Genomic DNA, 22,313 nt, shown 5'->3' with positions numbered 1-22,313 from the left:
GGAAGAAGTCTCCACAGCCCCAGTGGAAACAGCCTTCCCATCCCCAGTAGTAGCAGGCTTTCTACCCTCATCTAAGAAGATTAATTCTGCATTGCCTGGGGAAACTTTAACGGCCTCACCATAAGTAGTTTCTATGCAAGACAACGCTGATTCTCTTCAGAACCCACACCTAACACCCCTCTTTGCTTCTAGACCTGTAACTAGACTCAAACCCAGCAGACCCCAAAGGTGAGGTACAAAATATGGCCCATTAGGAGGTGCACTACACTCCAAAAGAACTACTTGAATTTTCTAATTTACATAGACATAAACCTGGAGAATATGTGTGGGATGGATGCTAAGGGTATAAAACAATGGTGGAAGGAGCATAAAGTTGGATCAGTTCAATGTTGATATGGGCTCACTAAGGAAAGATTCAGCATTTAATGTTGCAGCTCAGGGAGTTAGAAGGGGCTGTAATTTTCTTAGTTGATTGGCTGAAACATGGACCAAAAGATGGCCCACCATCAGCAAATTAGAAATGCCTGACCTGCCTTGATTTGATGTAGAGATGCAAAGGCTTAGGAGGATTGTTATGTTAGAGTGGATTTGTCATCTAAAACATACTCACCCACACAGGGAGGGTCCAGAAAACATTTTTCCCTGATACTGTGAGAAATAAATTTGTGGAAGGAATCCCAGCATCCTTAAAGAGCTTTTTGTTTTCCATAGGCCAGACCTTATACAGTTGTCCCTTGGTATACATAGGGGATTTGTTCCAGGACTTCCTGCACATACCAAAATCTGCATATACTAATGTCCTGCATTCAACCCTGTGGAGCCCCTAAGATATAAAAAGTTGGCCATCTAAATCGACGGGTTTTACATTCCATGAATACTGTATTTTCAATTGCATTTGGTTGCTAATGTCAAATCTGTAGATAGTGGAGGGCAAACTATATATGAAAAAAAAATCTGCATATAAGTGAACCCATACAGTTCAAACCCATGTTGTTCAAGGGTCAACTGTAGTAGGAAATGGAGATATTCAATTTGGAAACCTAAATGCAATAGGAGTAATTCTATTCTGGGAGTAATAAAAGTAATTGGATGTAAGTGGAGGCAGGCACTCAATGGCCAAAGGCAAGGTGGGCACGCTTACTGTAAGGGACAGCAAAGGCAAAGCAGCAATTGGATAGTCTGACTTGTGCAGACCTATGACATTGATTTATTGATTATGGTGTTCCTACAATAATCAGTTAGTCAGATAGATAGGAAGCCTTCTAAAGTCTTACTTGATCTCTATATGCAAAAAAGTTCTAAGTCAAGTGAACAAAATTCTAACCCAAATCATGAAAACAGAGAGTCATACCTGACAGGCCACAGACTTCAGAAAAGAAAAAAATGTCATGACCCCTTAATGAGGTCTTGGGCCTATATACAGACTCAGAACCCCTTGAATGAAGGGGAGGCTAGGAACCTATGAGGAAGGATTCTGATACAGTATCAAAAATTTATACTGTCAATCATTATCCTACCCTTCTCCACAGGCACCTATGGTATTTTACAAAGGTAACTGTGTACTGAAGAAGAGGAAATAATCAAACCTTTCAGGACATACCAGACACTGGCTCTTAACTGACACCAATTCCAGGAGACCCAAAACATCACTGTGGCCTATCAATCAGAATGGGAGTTTAGGAAGGTCAGGTGGTCAGTGAAGTTTTAGCTCAGGTTCATTGCACTGTGGGCCCAGTGGGTCTGTCAATCCATTCTGTGTTTATTTCTTCAGCTCCAGAAGGCATAATTGGAATAGATATATTCAGCAGCTGGCAGTATCCCCACATTGGTTTCCTAGCCTGTGGAGTGAGGGCTATTATGGTGGGAAAGGCCAAGTGGAAACCAATAAAAAAATCCCTCTATCTAGAAAAATAGTAAACAAAAAGCAATACCACATTCCTGAATGGATTACAGAAATTAATGCCATCAAAATTTACTTGAAAGATGCAGGGGTGATGATCCTCACCACATCTCCATTCAACTCTGCTATTTGGCCTGTGCAAAAGCCAGATGGATCTTGGAGAATGAAAATATAGGCTATTGTGAATAATGCCGCAATAAACATACGTGTGCATGTGTCTTTATAGCAGCATGATTTATAGTCCTTTGGGTATATACCCAGTAATGGGATGGCTGGGTCAAATGGTATTTCTAGTTCTAGATCCCTGAGGAATCGCCACACTGACTTCCACAATGGTTGAACTAGTTTACAGTCCCACCAACAGTGTAAAAGTGTTCCTATTTCTCCACATCCTCTCCAGCACCTGTTGTTTCCTGACTTTTTAATGATTGCCATTCTAACTGGTGTGAGATGATATCTCATAGTGGTTTTGATTTGCATTTCTCTGATGGCCAGTGATGATGAGCATTTTTTCATGTGTTTTTTGGCTGCATAAATGTCTTCTTTTGAGAAGTGTCTGTTCATATCCTTCGACCACTTTTTGATGGGGTTGTTTGTTTTTTTCTTGTAAATTTGTTTGAGTTCATTGTAGATTCTGGATATTAGCCCTTTGTCAGATGAGTAGGACAAAGACTTGGAACCAACCCAAATGTCCAACAATGATAGACTGGATTAAGAAAATGTGGCACATATACACCATGGAATACTATGCAGCCATAAAAAATGATGAGTTCATGTCCTTTGTAGGGACATGGATGAAATTGGAAACCATCATTCTCAGTAAACTATCGCAAGAACAAAAAACCAAACACCGCATATTCTCACTCATAGGTGGGAATTGAACAATGAGATCACATGGACACAGGAAGGGGAATATCACACTCTGGGGACTGTTGTGGGGTGGGGGGAGGGGGGAGGGATAGCATTGGGAGATATACCTAATGCTAGATGACGAGTTAGTGGGTGCAGCGCACCAGCATGGCACATGTATGCATATGTAACTAACCTGCACAATGTGCACATGTACCCTAAAACTTAAAGTATAATAAAAGAAAAAAAAAAAAAAAAAAAGAAAGGCTAAAACAGGTAGTGACTATAATTGCAGCTGTTCTGTCAGGTATGGTTTCTTTGCTTAAACAAATTAACACATGTCTGGTATGCAGCTATGGACCTGGCGAATGTATTTTTCTTGATACCTCTTTGTAAAGATCACCAGAAGCATTTTGATTTCAGTTGGCAAGGACAGCAATACACTTCTACTGTCCTACCTCTGAGGTATACTGACTTTCCAGCCCTAAGTCGTAATTCAGTTTGCAGGGATCTTGATCTCCTTTTCCTTCAAGAAGATATCATACTAGCTCATTATATTGATGGCGTTATGCTGATTGGACTTACTGAGCAACACGTAACAACTATTCTAGTCTTACTGGTAAGGGATTTGCTTATCAGACAGTGGGAAATATATGTAACAAAAATTCAGAGGCCTTCTACTTCAGGGAAATTCCTACAGGCCCAGTGGTGTGGAAAATGTCAAGATATTTATTCTAAGGTAAAGAATAAGTTGTTGCATTTGGCCCCTCCTGCAACCAAAAAAGAGGCACAGTGGCTAGTGGGCCTATTTGGATTTTGGAGGCAACATATTTTTCATTCAGGTGTGTTACTCTGGCCCATTTACTGAGTAACCTGACAAGCTTCTAGTTTTGAGTAAAGGCCCAGAATAGGAAAAGACTCCATAACAAGTCCAGCCTGCTGTGCAAGCTGCTCTGTCACTTGAGCCATATGATCCAGCAGATCCAGTGATGCTTAAAGTATCCGTGAAAGACAGGAATGCTATTTGGAGCCTTTGGAAGGCTCTGATAGTATTTGAAGCAAAGCCCTGACACCCTCCCCAGATAACTACTCTTCTTTTGAGAAACAGTCCTTGACCTCCTGCTAGTCCTTAATAGAGAATAAATGCTTAACCATGGGCCACCAAGTTATGCAACCTGAGCTGCTCTTTATGAACTGTGTATTATCTGACTCACCAAGCCATAAAGTTGAACATGCACTGCCACATTCCATCCTCAAACAAAAGTGATATATATGTGATCAGGCCTAAGCAGGCCCTGAAGGCAAAAGTTACATATAGAAATGACCATCTTAGTGCATTTGTGTTGCTGTAAAGGAATACCTAAAGTTGGGTAAATTATGAAGAAAAGAGGTTCATATAGCTCACAGTTCTGCAGATTATTCAAGAAACATGGCGCCAGGGTCTGCATCTAGTGAGGGCTTCAGGCTGCTTCCACTCATGGTGGAAAGAGAAGGAGAGCCAAGCAAGTGCAGAGATAACATGAAAAGAGAGGAAGCAGGAGAGTGAAATTGAGGAAGCCAGAGTCTTTTTAACAACCTGATCTCTTAGGAACTAAGAGTGAAAACTTACTCATCAACATGAGAACAGCACTAAGCCATTCATGAGCAATATGCTCCTATGACCCAAATACCTCCCATTAGGCCCCACCTCCAATATTAGGGATCAAATTTCACCACGAGATTTTGGGGGACAATCATCCAACTTACAGCAATGACCTAAATGCCCATGGTCTCCACTCTGGTTCCAACACTTTCTATTTCTCAGCCTGTACCTATGGCCTCATGGGGAGTACACTACCATCAGGTGAGTAAGGAATAGAAGACTTTGGCCCGGTTTACAGATGGTTCTGCATGATATGCAGTTACCACTCAAAAGTGGGCAACTGTAGCTCTGTAGCCCCTATGCGGGACATCCCTGATGGACTGGAGAGAAGGGAAATCCTTCCAATGGGCAAAAATTCAAATGGTGCACCTGGTTGTTTACTTTGCTTGAAAAGAGAAATAACCAGATATTCTATCATATACTGATCAATAAACTGCAGTCAATGGTTTGGCTAAATGACCAGGGACTTGAAAGAAATATGATTGGAAAATTGGCAATGGGGACTTTTGAGGAAGAGTTACATGGGCAAAAAATGTGAATATATTTCTATGCCATATAAGTGCTCACCAAGGGGTGATCTTAGCAGAGAAAAAGTTTAATAATCAAGTGATTAAAATGACCCTTTCTGAGGAAACCTGTCAACCTCTTTCTCTAGCCACATTGCCATTGCTCAATGGGTTCATGAACAAAGTAGTCATGGTGGAAGGGATGGAGGATATGCATGCGCTCAGCAACAAGGACTTTCACTTAACAAGGCTGACACTGATGAATGTCTAATCCAGCAGCAGAGAACAACACTGAGTCCCTTGTATGGCTGATTTTTGTGGGTGATCAGGCAGCTAACTGCTGACAAATTAATTAAATTGGGTCTCTTCTGTCATAGAAAGGCAATATTTTGTTCTTACTGAAATAGACACTTACTGTGGTTATAGATTTTCCTTCCCTGCACAAAATCCTTATGCCCAAATTCCCAACTGTGAGCCACAATCATGCCACTGCACTCTAGCCTGGGAGACAAAGAGAGATCCTAACTCAGAAAAGAGAAGAGAAGAGAAGAGAAGGCTATGATGACTGAATACATGTGGGATTAAGGAAGAAAATACTCTTCTCAGCACAACTATGCACTTATTCTAAAATTGACCACATAATTGGAAGTAAAACACTCCTCAGCAAATGCAAAAGCATGGAAATCATAACAAACAGTATCTCAGAACACAGTGCAATCAAATTAGAACTCAGAATTAAGTAACTCACTCAAAACCGCACAACTACATGGAAACTGAAACAACCTGCTCCTGAATAACTACTGGGTAAATAAAGAAATTAAGGCAGAAATAAATAAGTTCTTTGAAACCAATGAGAACAAAGACACAATGTACGAGAATGTCTGGGACACAGCTAAAGCAGTGTTTAGAGGGAAATTTAGAGAACTAAATGCCCACAGGAGAAAGCAGGAAAGATCTAAAATCAACACCCTAACATCATACATAAAAGACCTAGGGAAGCAAGAGCAAACAAATTCAAAAGCTAGCAGAAGGCAAGAAATAACTAAGATCAGAGCAGAAGTGAGGGAGATGGAGACATGAAAACCCTTCAAAAAAATCAATGAATCCAGGAGCTGGTTTTTTCAAAAGGTTAACAAAATAAATAGACCACTAGCCAGACTAATAAGAAAAGAGAGAAGAATCAAACAGACACAATAAAAAATGATAAAGGGGATATCACCACTGATACCACAGAAACACAAAGTACCATTAGAGAATACTATAAACACCTCTACACAAATAAAAATTCTAGAAAATCTAGAAGAAATGGATAAATTCCTGGACACATACATCCTCCCAAGCCTAAACCAGGAAGAAGTTGAATCCCTGAATAGACTAATAACAAGTTCTGAAATTGAGGCAGTAATTAATAGCCTGCCAACCAAAAAAGGCCCAGGACCAGACAGATTCACAGCCAAATTCTACCAGAGGCACGAAGAGGAGCTGCTACCATTCCTTCTAAAACTATTCCAAACAACAGAAAAAGAGAGACTCCTCCCCAACTCATTTTATGAGGCCAGCATCATCCTGATATGAAAACCTGGCAGAGACACAACAAAAAAAGAAAATTTCAGGCCAATATCCCTGAAGAACATTGATGCAAAAATCCTGAATAAAATACTGGCAAACCAAATCCAGCAGCACATCAAAAAGCTTATCTACCAAGATCAAGCCGACTTCATCCCTGGGATGCAAGGCTGGTTCAAGATATGCAAATCAATAAACATAATCCATCACATAAACAGAAACAATGACAAAACGGACATGATTATCTCAATGGATGCAGAAAATGCCTTCAATAAAATTCAACAGCCCTTCATGCTAAAAACTCTCAATAAACTAGGTATTGATGGAACATACCTCAAAATAATAAGAGCTATTTATCACAAACCCACAGCCAATATCATACTGAATAGGCAAAGGCTGGAAGCATTCCCTTTGAAAACTGGCACAAGACAAGGATGCCCTCTCTCACCACTCTTATTCCACATAGTATTGGAAGCTCTGGCCAGGGCAATCAGGCAATAGAAAGAAAGAAAGGGTATTCAAATAGGAAAAGAGGAAGTCAAATTGTCTCTGTTTCCAGATGACGTGATTGTATATTTAGAAAACCCCATCGTCTCAGCTCCAAATCTTACACTGATAAGCAACTTCAGCAAAGTCTCAGGATACAAAATCAATGTGCAAAAATCACAAACATTGCTATACACCAATAATAGACAAACAGCCAAATCATGAGTGAACTCCCATTCACATTAACTACAAAGAGAATAAAATACCTAGGAATAAACTTACAAGGGATGTGAAGGGCCTCTTCAAGGAGAACTACAAAGTACCATTCGAGGAAATAAGAGAGGACACAAACAAATGGAAAAACGTTCCATGCTCATGAATAGGAAGAATGAATATTGTGAAAATGGCCATAGGGCCCAAAGTAATTCATAGATTCAGTGCTTTCCCCATCAACCTACCATTGACTTTCTTCACAGAGTTAGAAAAAACTACTTTAAATTTCATATGGAACCAAAAAAGAGCCCGTATAGCCTACACAATCCTAAGCAAAAAGAACAATGCTGGAGGCATCATGCTACCTGACTTCAAACTATACTACAAGGCTACAGTAACAAAAACAGCATGGTACTGGGACCAAAACAGATATATAGGCCAATGGAACAGAACAGAGGCCCCAGAAATAATGCCACACATCTACAACCATCTGATCTTTGACAAACATGACAAAAACAAGCAATGGGGAAAGGATTCCCTATTTAATAAACGACGTTGGGAAAACTGCCTAGCCATATGCAGAAAACTGAAACTGGACCCCTTCCTTATAACTTATACAAAATTAACTCAAGATGAATTAAAGACTTAAACGTAAGACCTAAAACCATAAAAACCCTAGAAGAAAACCTAGGCAATACCATTCAGGACATAGGCATGGGCACAGACTTCATGTCTAAAACACCAAAAGCAATGGCAACAAAAGCCAAAACTGACAAATGGGATCTAATTAAACTAAAGATCTTCTGCACAGCAAAAGAAACTACCATCAGAGTGAACAGGCAACCTACAAAATGGGAGAAAATTTTTGCAATCTGTCCATCTGACAAAGGGCTAATATCCAGAATCTATCAGGAACTTAAATAAATTTACAAGAAAAAAACAACCACATCAAAAAGTGGTTGAAGGATATGAGCAGACACTTCTCAACAGAAGACATTTATGCAGCCAACGAACATGAAAAAAAGCTCATCATCACTGGTCATTAGAGAAATGCAAATCAAAACCACAATGAGATACCATCTCACACCAGTTAGAATGGTGATCATTAAAAAGTCAGGAAACAACAGATGCTGGAGAGGATGTGGAAAAATAGGAACACTTTTTCACTGTTGGTGGGAGTGTAAATTAGTTCAACCATTGTGGAAGACAGTGTGGCGATGCCTCAAGGATCTAGAACCAGAAATGTCATTTGACCCAGCCATCCCATTACTGGGTATATACCCAAAGGATTATAAATCATTCTTCTATGAAGACACATGCACACGTATGTTTATTGTGGCACTATTCACAATAGCAAAGACTTGGAATCAACCCAAATGTCCATCAATGATAGACTGGATTAAGAAAATGTGGCACATATACACCATGGAATACTATGCAGCCATAAAAAAGGATGAGTTTATGTCCTTTGCAGGGACATGGATGAAGCTGGAAACCATCATTCTCAGCAAACTAACACAAGAACAGAAAACCAAACACCACATATTCTCACTCATAAGTGGGAGTTGAACAATGAGAACACATGGACACAGGGATGGGAACATCACACACCAGGGCCTGTCAGCGGGGTGAGGGGCTAAGAGAGGGATAGCATTAGGAGAAACACCTAATGTATATGACGGGTTGATGGGTGCAGCAAACTACCATGGCACATGTATACCTATTTAACAAATCTGCACATTCTGCACATGTATCCCAGAACTCAAAGTGTAATAAAAATAAAAATTAGAAATGAAGATAATTTTTGGAGTTCTAATTTGGGCAAATGGACACATAAATCATCTAGTATAACAGGAAAGAAAAACAGTTCTTATTCATCTACAACATCAGGTTTATTTAAAATAAAAATGTATTTTCTATTTGTTATTAAATTTATCACAATGGTTCTTTTTTTATTGTCACTAGAATAGGGAAGGATTTTATAGGTTTTTACTGTTGTGTGTTTGTACCTAAGGAGAAAAGCCTTTTGTGTAAAGAATAGCGAAATCACTAAAACACCTTAGAGGTCTTTATTCTGTTTAAACAAATTCTCAATGCTAATTTGACATAGATGATTTCATAAGCATGCTGTCTTCAGAATATGTCCCAATATACATCAGAGTACTTACTATGCATAGCCAGAAGTAAAATTTCAATCATTTGGTAATTTCTCACTTGCTGTATTTTCTTTTAGGAAAGGTAAATTATTTTTTTCTGATAAATAAAATGTTTTGAAGTGAATAGCTAATTTTTAAAATCCAGGACCTCCACTAGCATATTCAGACTATGTCAAGGTTGATTTTTAAAGAGCAAGTACTTTCAAGTCTATAAGAGAAGGAAAGGGGACATGAGTGGAGGTTAGGGAGACACAGAAAGAAAAGAAGGAAGGAAAGAAGGAAGAAAGGGACAGAGGGAGGAAGGGAAGGAGAAAGAAACAGGTAGAAGGCATATATCAGAATAAATATAACTTTTTACTCTGAGGAACACTTTAAAATACACACAATATGCCATATGGTGAGGGCCTATTCTTCCATAATATTTAAGCAGAAGGACTTAAGACATGTAATACATTGCTTTCTGCCTATAATACAAAAAGTTCAGCCAAAAACTGGTAATTACATGAGGAAATAAAATATTCTTGGTTGGGGGAAGACAAACTTCAAATTCCACCATACAGAGAAAGAGATTGAGTATACTGCGAACATTACTTTAAATTAATCTGGAATGAAAGCATCATAGATCTCTTAAAAACACTAAGTACTTAGTATAGGTAAAACAATAAATTTTGCTCCAGAGAGTACTTCTGTAGCAGTCCAAGTGGTGCTTATGGTAACTTAGAACTAAAATGACATTTCCTCAGCTATTATGAATTGCATCTCTATGACAAAAATGTGTTCCTTAAAAGACTGAGCTGGTAGAGTTTCTAATGTGTATAAATATAAGTTTTCTATACTGGAGAGAAAAATTGCCTTGGCTTATATGAAAATCCTCCCTTCATTGAATCCTAAACTTGAAAAAGATAAACCAATAAGCTTTAAAAATAAATTAAAATGCCATAAAATAACAGCTCATAAATAAAGGCTTCCTATTGCTTCTAGTACCAGTGAACAACTCTAAGTTGCTATGTTTCCTGTTTTATGCAAAGTAAGAAGAATGGAAACCCTTCTAAGCACATTGTCTTGGTGGGGAAGGATGTATTTAAATAAATATGTTTGTTCTGATTGAGTTAATGCAAACAAGGTGTGTTGCTGTAGCAGGGGTTGGTTACACACATATAGGGGTAATTTACAAAGATAATAGAGCATAGGGTGTAACACATGCTCAAGAGTCACACTACTGCCATCCAAATCTAGGCTCTACCCTTTACTAAAAATTGTTTTGTTTTTTAATTTTTTTATTTTTTACTCTTTTTTATTATTATTATTATACTTTAAGTTTTAGGGTACATGTGCACAATGTGCAGGTTAGTTACATATGTATACATGTGCCATGCTGGTGTGCTGCACCCATTAACTCGTCATTTAGCATTAGGTATATCTCCTAATGCTATCCCTCCCCCCTCCCCCCACCCCACAATAGTCCCCAGAGTGTGATGTTACCCTTCCTGTGTCCATGTGTTGTCATTGATCAATTCCCATCTATGAGTGAGAACATGCGGTGTTTGGTTCCTTTACTAAAAATTGTTGCTCAAAATCCTCATGCTGCAGTTTCCTCTTCTGGAAGAAGGAAGTGATAAAAGTTATCTATCTCAAAGTGTTTCTGGAAGTATTAAAACTTGCATTTCTCATCAGGATTTCTCAACTCCAGTGCTATTGGCAGTGGGGGCTAGAAAATTCTTTTTTGCAGGGGGCTGTCCTGCGCATCACAAAATATTTAGCAACATTCCTGGACCCTTACTAGATGCCAGCAACAACCCCACACAGGTGTGACAACCCCCAAAAGATTCAGATATTGCCAAATGTCCCCTGGGGGTCAAAGTCTCCCCAGTTGAGAACTAGTCATATACAGAAAGTGCTTGTGGACATAATAAGGATGCAATAAATACTAATTAATAATGACAGGATTCCCACTTGATACTTTCAGAAAGCACTCAGTCTTATGAAAAGAAATAAAAGTCAAAGGTATCTTCCAGAGAAAACTATAATTCAATACCCACCACATCCATTCCCCAACCTGCTGCACAAAAAGAAACACATACCATAAAGAATATTCTATCAGCATTCAATAAACTTTTCTACTTCTAAAATACACACACACACACACACACACACACACACACACATCCTTGTTTTCATAAAAGCTATTTCTTTTTTGTTCTCACTTCTCCTAAATAATTCCTCTAATTCATCTTTGTTTATCCATCATTGCAAGATTGGTTTTAGTGCCTACTCTTACCTCTTCTGGAGCCCCATTCCCTTTCTCTGGAAATTCTCATCAATGTTGACTCCTTCCCAGTGAGTTGGTGGCTTAAACCTCTCAGACCACTCGCCTCCATTCCAGACTAATATTTCGAATTGAGTAGATTAAAAGAACAACCAACCAAAAATGCACTCGTATTATGTTTGTACCCTAGTCCTCTAGGCTTCTGAAGTTTATGTTTGGTATTTAATATCCAAGGAAAGTTATTTGAATCCACATGCCGCACAATGGTAGACAGCTGAATTCCCTCCTCGGTATGTTTAAAATGTCTTCTGAGTGAGAAAGGTACATATACTCACTGGGCAGTCATTTCTTCCTTAGAATTCCACTTCCCAATCCAGTTCTCTTTTCATCTTGCTTCTGCCTATTCTTCTAAATCTCTTTTGTTTAAAGAATGAACAAAATGTTGCTTTGGTGAAGTAACAATAAGCATAATCCTGTTGTTTTTAAAAACTCTTTTATCAAAGATTTGAGGATAACAAAATGAAAATAAAACAAAAACACAAATTCATTAAAAACTGCATAATAGCTGCTGTTTCCAAGGTTTATAAGCCATCCCTTCCATTGAAAAAGTCTAGTGCTTACTGTCTCTCTTCACATTGTTACTAGGTTTCTGTTCTTCCCTCTCAGACTGTTTTCTTTCCAATTATTTCATCTCTCACTCACCCTGGCTAGAACACAGAAGTCAACTTTGGTTTTCTACCTCTCGTTTTCTATCACAAAATTCTGTAAAATCTACCTTTCCAAAATTAAAATTTTGCCCCTGCTTTTCCCTCTGTATTCCCAAGGAATTAATTTGTATCCACTTACTCGAATTATTAAAATTTTCTGTTTCTGTCCATTTATATGAGATGTCCAATAGGCAGATATATATAGAAACAGTTATATTGGGGTGGGAGGAAAGGGAGATAAGGTGAATATGGCTAATGGGTACAAGACATATTTTTGAAGTGATGAAAATGTGCAAAAATTAGATTGTGGTGATGGTTGCATAACTCTGTGAATACACTAAAATCCTTTTAATTTTACCCTCTATAATGGTGAATTATATCCCAATAAAGCTAATTAAATAAAACCCAAGCGATAAAAAAAAGTAGTCTGAGATTTCACACTACTTGCGAGTAAACCAGTTAGCCTGCCACAGACTCAAGGATGATGGCAAAAGATACAGCATTCCTGGGTCAGAGACAAAGGACTTTGTTACTCATAGCACAGCAAACACCATGAACATCATCACATTTGCCTCAATTCCCCTTGCTCCTGAGTTTCCTGGGGTGACACAAATGGGCCTGGGTGGATATATGCAAATAGTAGGTTACATTACATGAATGGAATCCCAAGCTTCAGAAATCTGAACTTTTTATAATGGGCACTAACCCTGCCTCCTTTGTTCCTTGCTCCAGTGAAAGACATAATCTCTATCTCCCAAGACTGTAAGCAAACCTGCGCTTTGCTCTGGAGGAAGATACTATAGTTTCCAAGGCTATTTTGCTGTAAAAACATACTTGAAAAGATGGTCCAAAATGAGGGGCAATCAGTGCCTCATTCACTTAGACATGCAGAAACATGAGAGATCCATGAAAAATTGTTCCCAAATAGATGGTAATTCAAGAATTTTCCATAGCAAGAGAGAATGTTAAAAATCAAATCTGGAGTGAGACCCGGAACAAAAGCCCAAGACAGTCTTGTGTTTTCATTATACTGATACATAAAGCAGATGGAAAGCAGAGTATAAAATATGGGGAAGGGTGAAGTGAAGAATTGTAAAAGTCAAGACAGAAGAATAGACAGAGTATTGGGCAGATAACATGGAGTGGTTCCGGATATTTAGTTGATTGTTATTCTTTATAACATCTACTGTATTCTCTGTGAAGCTTTAGGAAAGCTGTCAGGATATGGCCTCAAAATGTACTATATAGTCGTCTAACTAGCTACTCAGGCTGCAGTCACACCTCTCCTAGTTTTTGTTTTTGTTTTTGTTTTTGTTTTTTAGGCTGGAGTGCAGTGGCCTGATCATAGCTGACTGCAAACTCAAACTCCTGGGCTCAAAGAGTCCTCATGCCTCAGCCTCTTGAGTAGCTAGGACTATAGGCATGCACCATCACACCCAGCCAATTTTTTATTTTTGTAGAGATAAGGTCTCACTATGTTGCACAGGCTGACCCTGAACTCCTGGCCTCATGCAATCCTCCCACCTCAGCCTTCCACAGTAATGGGATTACAGTCATAAGCCAAAGTTCTTGGCCTCTCATAGTTTTAAAATATGGCTCTACTAATATCACTCCCTTTAACATAAAGTTCAAACTTCTTATAACCCTTGTATTCTTTCTTTAATAAGGGAGCGTCTTCCTAAAATAAAGGCAGTCCTTTATATCAAAAATCCACCACTCACTGATGCATGAAGGAAATTTATATTTAGCATCAAGTTTGTTGTCCATATATTGCAATATTTTCTGATCTTTTACATTGATAGCCTGTCTAGGGAACCTAGCCAATATTCAACTAATGAATAAAGATTGCAAAAACAGAACTGAATTAATTAAAATTCCATTGTTCCACTTTCTTTGAACATACAAATGTGGCCCCTTCTTGGCCAGTCTGTCAAGACAAAAGAATATTAAGGATGAAAGAAGTAAAGTAGTAAAAGAAGTAAAATATATCTAGTTTCATTTTGTACCTTTATTCAAAAATTACAGTTTCCTTGTCATTTCAATGGGTAGAATATTTTAAGGCAAATCTACCCTATCTGCAGCAATCATTCCTGGTTTTCTCTTCCATCCATAATCCAGGCTTAAATCATTTTATCATATCACAATTCCTTTTAATCTAATTGCTTCATTCCCTTTGTATTGTAGCCTAAAAGCTCTCTTTTACAAAGCTACCTAATGATTGAATTAAGTCCCTGTTTAACCAGATGCATCCATTTTTGAGTGGCTTAATTCTATCTTCATGAAAGGGAAAGTAATATTTTGCATAGAATGAAATTGAAAGTCTGAAAATTTGGCCACAACCAATGGAAGTAGAAATAAAATTAGCCAAGAATGTGTTCTCTAATTTAATTTTAATCTTTTGAATTCTCCGATAGAAATTTGGATCTCTTTCACAACACTGACTGTGGAGAAAACATTCTTCACTTCCATGAACCAAAGGCCTGTGAAGATTGTTTTTTTATTAGCTTTTTTTTTCTTTTCTTTTCTTTTCTTTTTTTTTTTTTTGAGATGGATTTTCTCTCTTGTTGCCACGGCTGGAATGCAGTGACGCGATCTCAGCTCACTGCAACCTCCACCTCCCGAGTTCAAGCGATTCTCCTGCCTCAGCCTCCCGAGTAGCTCGATTACAGGCATCCACCACCATGCCCAGCTAATATTTTGTATTTTTAGTAGAGACAGGGTATCACCATGTTTGCCAGGCTGGTCTTGAACTCCTAACCTTAGGCAATCCACCTGCCTCAGCCTCCCAAAGTGGTGGTATTACAGGCATGAGCCACCACGCTGCCTGTTTGGTTTTTTTTTTAAGTTCCTGAGGGTAATTTCTAAACATGTCTTATATTCTATTCCACCATTCTCCACATATTGGACATCCCAGTCCCCCTGAATATACGTTAAAAACGAGAGTACAATAAATACCACCAACATGTGACATTATTTTCATGTAATGGGTAATCACCATGCATCACCAAATATCTTCTAATATGCAGAGGTAATAGTATTCAAAATTACATATCCCTGTCTTTAAGAATCGGAATGTGAATGCAATTTTGGTTCTGCCTATTAGATTCCTATGATAAATATATGAGACTTTAATTTGAGTTAACAAGAAGATAGAGGCAGAATATGATGTGCCTGCTTTGCTAGCATAGATTGTGGTTAGAAGTTTGAGGTTCTTGAATCAATGGTTGTTCCCTAATTCAACAAGGAACTTCCAATTTCACCAGGTTTTTGCTGAATGAATGAAAGAGTTCAGGCAACAAGGCCCTGGAGATGACAGGTCCGTTACAGACTTCTGCTTCTAAATGTCCTGAACATGGCAGAAGCAATAACAACTTTGGTGGCTTAATTCTGTGATATGCTTTTGAAAGTTGATCATGGAATTATCACAGCTGTACTTCTCTGTTCTTTCCTGATATTATGTAAAGTCACAGGCACCCATGAAGCTGACTGAGGTAAATAAAAGCATTTAAAAAAATCAATTATCTTTAAAGAAATTTCATTATATGCAGAAATTTAAGAATCATTAAATAAGTAGAAGTGCATCAAATCAAAAAGCAACCTATGGAATGGGAGAAAATATTTGAAACCATATATCCAATAAGAGGTTAGTATCCAATGTATGTAAGAAATTCGTACAACTGAATAGCAAAAACTCAGTCCAATTAAAAATGAGCAAAAGACGTGAATAGACGATTTTATAAAGAAGACATACAAAAGGCCAAGAGTTGTATGAAAACACGCTCAACATCACTAATAATCAGGGAAATGCAAATTAAAACCACAATGAGATAGCACCTGACACCTGTTGGGATAGGTGTTATCAAAAAGTAAGAAGATAAAGAGTGTTACTAAAGATGTGGAGAAAAGGGAACCATTATATATTGTTGGTGGGATTGTAAATTAGTACAGCCATTATGGAAAACTATATAGAGATTCCTCAAAAACTTAAAAATACAACTACCATATGATCCAGAAATCCCACTACAGGATATAAATCCAAAGGAAATGAAATCACAATCTTGAAGAGACACCTGCACTCACATGTTCATTGTGGCATCATTCATCATAGCTAAGATATGGAAGCAACTTAAGTATCCATCAGTAGGTGAATGGACAAAGATGAGATACATAAATGCAATGCAATATAAGCCTTAAAAATGAAAGAAATCCTGCCATTTGTGACAACATGGATAAACCTGAGGACATTATGCTAGGCAAAATAAGTCAGCCATAGAGTGACAAATACCATGTGATCTCACTTATGGGTAGAATTCATAAAGTTGAACTCAGAGAAACCAAGAATAGAAAGGTGGTTAACAGATGTTGAGGGGTGGGGGGAATGGGAGTGATGTTCATCAAAGGGGACTAACATACAGCATGGTGACTGTAGTTAATAATATTATATACTTGAAGTTTACTAAGGCAGTGGATTATAAATATTCTCATCAAAGGTAACTTTATAAGGTGATGAATATGTTAATTAGCTTGATTTTGATAATCATTTCTTAATAATATATAGCAAAACATCACAGCATATACCTTAAATATAAAAATAAGTAAAGTGCACAAATATAGTGAGAAATAAACTCTAAGGCAAAACACATTTGCAAAGGGGCACTTTTATTACATTAAATACAAATCCTTCTCAAATTAATTTTAAAAATTGAACAAAACCTTCTTGAGATAAAAGTCTGTTAAGTCTACTATATTTCAAAAATATCTCTTTCTTATCCCAGAATAAACTCTTTCAGCTTCAAAATATATACAATAAAGACAAAATTATCACAAATAGTGCCACCAAGTAAAAATACTATTATTGAAATTTTGGAGTGTTTCCTTTTATGTATTCTTTATTCAAAAATACCTGTTTTATGTAGTTTTGGGTTTATTATAGAAACTATTTCATAAACCACCTTTTTCATAAAACCGTAAGAATTTCTCATATCATTTAAACTCTTCAAAAAAATTACACTTAATTTCTGCATAGTATTTTATAAAAGGGAACACTTCTTTCCACTTACAGCATTTTATACAGTAAGTGGAGCAATTTTCCAAAACACTCATGTCATTTTGAAACACCCCTTACTCTTCCCCATGGAGATGGAACCAATTACCAGGCTTGCTCCCTCATTCATTCATGTCTTCCTTCTTTCAGTCAACAAGTATACTTTAAGGACCTGTAACAAGTCAAGAACTGTTTCAAAGCTGAGGAGAACGTAATGAAAACAGAAAAACATCTTAATCTCACATTGCTGGCATTTGAGGTGGGTTTAGGGTAGCAAGATGAAATATACAAAATAGGTAAGTAAAATATGGTAGGATGGATGATGTCAAGTTCTAAGGAGACAAATAAAGCAGGTTAGGGGGATGTGAATCCCAGGAATTGCTGTTTCAGATAGGGCTTTTAGATCAGTTTCCTAGGGCTGCCATAACAAAGTGCCACAAATTGCATGTTTTAAAACAGAAATTTATTGTCCGACAGTTCTGGAGGCCAGAATCTGAAATCAAGGTGTCAGCAGGATCATGTTTCCTCTAAAAGCTCTAAGAAAATTCTTCCTTACCTCATCCTAGCTTCTGGTGGTTTGCTGGCAATCTTTCATATTCCTTGGCTTGCGGTAGCATAATTTCACCTTCATTGTCCCATGCATGGTGCTGTCTCTGTGTGTCTGTATTCACATGGTCAGTTTCTTACAAGGGCCAGTCATATTGACATAGGGACCCACCCTAATCCAGTACAACCTCATCTTAACTAATTATACCTGCAGTTATCCTATTCCCAAATAAGATTACATTCTGAGCTGTTGAGGATTACGACTTCAACGTATCTTTTTTTGGGCAGAGTTCAACCCATAGCAGCTGCCAGGAGAGCTCTCAAGAAAAAAACCAACTTTTAAATAATAGCCCCAACAAACATGAGAGGATGAGTCATGGGGATATGTTGGGAAAGAATGTTCCGGGCAGAGAAAATAGGAAATGCAAAAGTCCTCAAGCAAACGTATTCCTGGTATGTGCAAAAAACAATGTAGGCTAGAATGACTGAAGCAGAATAAGAAAGGAGGAGAGTGGTAGGTCACTGGGTCAGGAACTAACAAGGGCCCAGATGGCCTGCCTTTTAGGCTATGGTAAGAACTTTAGTTTTTACCATCATATAGATAAAAAGTCATATTCACAGATGAACAACACAATCCGACTTAGTTTCTAATAGAATCACTATGTTGCTATTAGATTGAATAGTCCAAGGAGTAATGAAAGGAACCCAGTTGGGAAGTAATAGCAAAATGCCCAGGTGAGAGATGATTGTGAGGGAACCAGAATATTAGCAGAGGATTTGGTGAGGGGTGATCAGATTCTGAATGTGTGCTGGTAGTAAAATCTATTAGAAATGGGTGCATTGATGATGCTGAAGAGACATCCTAGAGTAGATGAGAAGAAGGCATTGAGTACACAAGCTCAAGAATCGGCCTTTGCTAAGAGCATGGCTGTTGGGTGACTGCCATTACCCACATTCTCAAGTGGGTAAAGGTAATCAATGAAGATCCAGAGGGCAGGTTTTGGTCCTTTTCTTCTTCCCTCATGTCTTAGTCGGCTCAGGCTGCCACAACAAATACCACAGACTAGATGAATTAAACGCAAAACATATATTTCTTATAGTTCTAGAGACTGGAAATCCAATAGCAAGGTGTTAGTGAGGTTAATTTCATTCTGAGACCTTTCCTCCTGGCCTTTAGGCACCTGCTATCTCACCATGTGTTCATGTGACTTCTTATTTGTGTGCAAGCAATGGAAGAGCACTCTGGAGTCACTTCTTAGAAGGACACTAATCCTATCAGATCAGGGCCCCACCCTTAGGGCATCATTTAACATTAATTTTTTCCTTAGAGGCTCAATGCCCAAATGTAGCCATACTGAAGGTTAGGGATTCAATATATGAATTGCAAGGGACATAAACATTCAGTCCATAACACCTCTCAATCCAGATTGTTGAGAAATCGTGATCTGAATTCGTACATCTGCCCTTCAGATTCAGTCTTCCACATAAGAGAAAGAAGTTTCTAGTCTAGCCTTTCTGGCTGTCATATAAAGCCAAACTATGTTTTATCAGTTATAAAGGTGATATTTATTTTTATATAGACTGACATTTTAGCTTTGATATATTCCATTGAGTGGATATACCATATTAACTATCTCTCTGTTATTGGAAATTTTGTTTTTTCTCATCTTTATTCATTAATCAAAAAGGTTTTATAACTTTCCTTACACATATCTTACATATTTCCTGTTAAATTTAGTTCACAGTGGTGGCTTATGCTTGTAATACCAGCACTTTGAGAGGCAGAGGTGGGAGAATCACATAAGGCCAGGAGTTTGAGACCAGCCTGGGAAACATAATGAAACCCCATCTCTAAAAGAAAATTAAAAATTAGCAGATGTGATAGCTTACATTGTAGTCCCAGCTACTTAGTGAGCTGACGTGGGAGGATAGCTTGAGCCCAGGAAGTGGAGGCTACAGTGAGCCATCACCATGCCACTGTAATCCAGCCTGGACAACAAAGCAAGACCCTATCTCAAAAAAAATACTTACTAAATTTTCCTTTTGTGTGTATTTTCTTTAATTAGGACACTTTTATAAGTATATATTAATATAGTCTACAAATAGTGATATTTTTTGTCATTTCCAAAATTATAGTTTCCATTCCTACCTCAAGTTTAACTGCATATTACAAAACTTGTCCAAAAAATAGGTTAACATATAATGGTGTTATTGTCATCATTATATGTTTCTAATTTTATTGGGAATGTCTTTAAAGTTGTACTGCTAAACATAATGTTAGCTGTTTACTTAAAGCAAATACTATTTATGATATTAGCATAGAATCCTATTTCTGGGTTTATTTTTAATAGAATAATTGGGATTTTTAAATAGAAATGGTTGAAATGTTATTGAATGCCTTTTCCTCATCTCTTGAAAAGAATAGTTTTAATATATTTGATCTATTGATGGAATTTGTAATGTGTTAGCCCATTTAGGCTGCTCTAACAAGCAACATAAGCCAGTGGCTTTTAAACAAATAACAGAAATTGATTTCTCACAGTTCTGGAGGCTGCAGAGTCCAAGATCAAGGCACTGGCAGATTCAGTGTCTGGTGAGTGCCCACTTCCTGGTTTATAGAAGGCATATTTTGTTATGCCCTCACATGGCAGAAAAAGGCAATAGCTTTCTGGGGTCTGTGTTATAAGGAAACTAATCATAATCATGATGGCTCTGCGGTCATGATCTAATCATGTCCTAAAGTCCCCACCTCCTATTCTAATACCACCACCTTGGGGGGTAGAATTTTAACATACAAATTTTGGGGAACACAAACATTCAGACCACAACATGTCATATTAATCTATATCTTGACATTACACCATCCTTGCATTTCTGGGATACTCTCAGATCACGTATGATAATGAGCTAGGTCAACAAAGCATAAAGATCATGTAATGAAACTCATATTAACAGCCACTTCCACATTTAGGCAATTCACTATTTTGAAAAACAGTATATTGAAGTATTGTTAATTCTATGTTCATGAGTATTAACTATTTCCATGTTGGGAATGTAAGCACAAGAAGTTAAAAATGTACTCTGCAATTACATTGGAAAGACCTGTCACCGAAAAACAAAAAGAGGAAGATATGCTCTCGTATCATTTTTCATACCATTTTCCTGCATAATTTTTGGCAAACATCTAAATGTAGCTATTTGCAACAATCAAGGAAATCAAATTATTGGATAGAGTGAGTCAAATAAATAATATGAACAAAATTACTAAATGACTGAATTCTTCATTTTCCAAGGCTGTTTAAAAGCTTATGTAACAAAAATGCATATGAATGTCTTTTTAAGAATGAACATTTTATTTCAGCATTGTCTAAAATGTGCCAAGATAAAATTGGTCTAAATTACAGAGTTGCATTGACTAATCCCTTTGAAATTTCTTCATCTATAATAAGAAGGCTAAATATAGTTCCTAGAAGTAAGATGGAGCAAAAAGCAATTGACATCTTTGAGTCTTTTATTTCATGAGAAACTTGGGATATGAGTTCTCGGAAAATAGTTGTCACTTTATCACATTTATCTGTGTATAAGTGTTCATAAACCAGAGTTTAATAACGCTAGTTATGAGGGGATGTAAAAGTGTGTATCTATTCAGCAAACCTGAAATATATTTATCTGACTTTAAAACACCACATATATAATGCTGATTTTCTCTAATTTTTTGTTTTGAAAATATTTAAAGTACAGAAAAATTGAAAGGTAAGTACACATATAGTCTTCATCAAACTAAACATTTTGCCACACTTACCTCTTCTTCTGTTTTTTTGTGATTAACTATTTGACAGGAAGTTGCACATGTTGTATTTATGCCCTACTGCAGCATACATATCCTAAGAATAAGACAATCACCTACATTATTATACTAAGAAAGTCCATATTAATGCAATAATATCCAAAATACACTATACATTTCAATTGTCCTCAAAAGAAGTATCTTTCTTTTTTCCTATCCAGGAATTAATCCTTACCTTTGGTGCTCTGTCTCTTTACATTTTTTGGAATTAGGATGATGCTTTCCTCCATTTATATTTTGAGGGTTTTTCTGTTTTGTTTTAAATGGCATTGTGTTTTGTTCAGGCCAGTTGTCTTATAGAATTTATCTACATTCTGGATTTGTCTGCTTATTTTCTCAAGATTAAATTCAGTTTAAATATTTTGGCACAAACATATTACATAAGGGATATTACATACTTTTTACTGCACCATACCAAGAAGCATTATCAGTGATGATGCTGAATTTGATCATTTATTTAAGGCTCTGACTCAAAGTTGTAATTTTTTTCTTTGTATTTTGCAAATAATCTGTTGGATAATACTCTGGCATCTTATCGATATCCTATTCCCTAAAAATTTTTTACCCCATGGTTTTAACACCTAT

The 22,313-nt window shown here is 37.3% G+C and overlaps 1 pseudogene; it reads left to right on the top strand.

Moving 5' to 3' along the window:
- The first annotated feature begins 3,104 nt into the window (after nucleotides 1-3,104).
- LOC101128684 (large ribosomal subunit protein eL30-like) overlaps nucleotides 3,105-22,313 on the top strand; it is a 71,855-nt pseudogene continuing 52,646 nt past the window's right edge.

This window comes from Gorilla gorilla, chromosome 3 (assembly GCF_029281585.2).
Source record: "Gorilla gorilla gorilla isolate KB3781 chromosome 3, NHGRI_mGorGor1-v2.1_pri, whole genome shotgun sequence".
Classification (NCBI taxonomy): domain Eukaryota; kingdom Metazoa; phylum Chordata; class Mammalia; order Primates; family Hominidae; genus Gorilla; species Gorilla gorilla.
This window is presented reverse-complemented; position numbering and strand designations above follow the sequence as displayed.